At 35.1% G+C, this 1523-nt stretch overlaps 1 pseudogene; it reads left to right on the top strand.

Moving 5' to 3' along the window:
• Positions 1-216: 216 nt before the first annotated feature.
• On the top strand, positions 217-335 carry LOC120612607 (uncharacterized; annotated as a pseudogene).
• The last annotated feature ends 1188 nt before the right edge of the window (positions 336-1523 follow it).

Below are 1523 nucleotides of genomic sequence, written 5' to 3'. Positions count from 1 at the left end.
GAAACCAGAAATCCTTGGATGGCCTCTCTCCTAATTGAAGAACAACAAAGATAGATGTTTATTTAGTACAGGCTACTTGATTCTCAGAAGACACCCTTAAGAGCAAGTAAAATTAACTAACGTTACCTTAGATTTTAAGGTGTGACTCCTCTGAATTCAGTCAGCCACTTATAGCTCTTTTCTCATATTAAGAACTGTATTATTATTATTATTTTTGTCTACGGCCATGCCACCCTGAACAAGCCCAATCCCATCTGAGCTCGGAAGCTAAGCAGGGTCAGGCCTGGTTAGTACTTGGATGGGAGATCACCTAGAAAGACCAGGTGATGTAGGCATAAAACAAATAAAAAATAAGTGACTGTAAGCTGACAAGGTCCTTGCAATCTATGAGGTCAACCAAGGGTTGCCTCGCCTAAAACAATAAATTAAAAAAAAGAACTGTATTTTTCCTCAGAATCAAAGAGCTAGCTCCTGAGAGTAATGAAAGGGTAAATGTTGGGGTACAATGGTTTCCATCAGCCAAAATATCAGTCTTCATGTCTACCCTTATGCCAAAACACTTAGAAGTAAAAAGTTAAATGGCGTAACTCAAATATTCTTAATCCTTTCAGTTTTCCCTTTTTCCAAGTGCAGCAATTCTTTAAGCGTGGTGAGGAAACACTTTGTTATCCTCAGGAATGTATGGGCACTTCATGACATTCTCCCTATTCTGACCACATACCTGTGTTAGAATAAATGATCTTCAAAACTTCAACTAAAACAACATATCACAGCAGATTGAATGCAGAAGCAGATATGAGAATCCAGTTGTCTTCTAGTAAGCTGAAACTTAAAGAAACTGCAGAACTAAAATACTGCTACTTATTTTGCTAATATTTAGCTTTGAAAAGAGCTATTTTTCACATAAGCATGTTATTTATATAATATGTTTATTATTATTTATAAATAACATTTTTTATAAATTCCTGATGTAACCTCTAATTTGATAAATAACAACATATATATATACACACACATATATGTGTGTGTGTGTGTGTGTGTGTGTGTGTGTGTGTGTGTATATAAACACATTACATAAGCAGCACTTTGGGGGTACTCAATAATTAAATCTAAAGGGGTCCTGAATCCAAAAAGTGAGGGTTCTCAAATTCAAACAATCCAATGCCTATAGTCCTTTTTAATATTTCTACTGACAAAGGCTCACACCTTATTTAGGTTATGATAATCATAATGGTAGCAACAACACATAGGCATATTGAAGTTGTGGTTTTCAAATGCTTTTATATGCATTGTCTCATTAAAACCCACTGTAGTCTGTCAGATTGACATAGTTACAGTTTGTCATTATTTTGAAGAGGAAAGAAAAAAAATTTACACAAAATGTCTAAGTCACCAAGACTGCTAACTGATTGGTGGCAGTGTTGAAATGAAAGCCAAGATCAATTGACCTTTAAATTATAAAACCTCCAATTAAGTCTTAAACTCAACCAAGAGCCACCCCACAAAATTATTCCCCATTCCAC

Source organism: Pteropus medius, unplaced genomic scaffold (assembly GCF_902729225.1).
Source record: "Pteropus medius unplaced genomic scaffold, Ma_sr-lr_union100, whole genome shotgun sequence".
Lineage (NCBI taxonomy): Eukaryota > Metazoa > Chordata > Mammalia > Chiroptera > Pteropodidae > Pteropus > Pteropus medius.
Note: the sequence above shows the minus strand (reverse complement) of the source record. Positions and strands in the feature narration are given on the sequence as shown.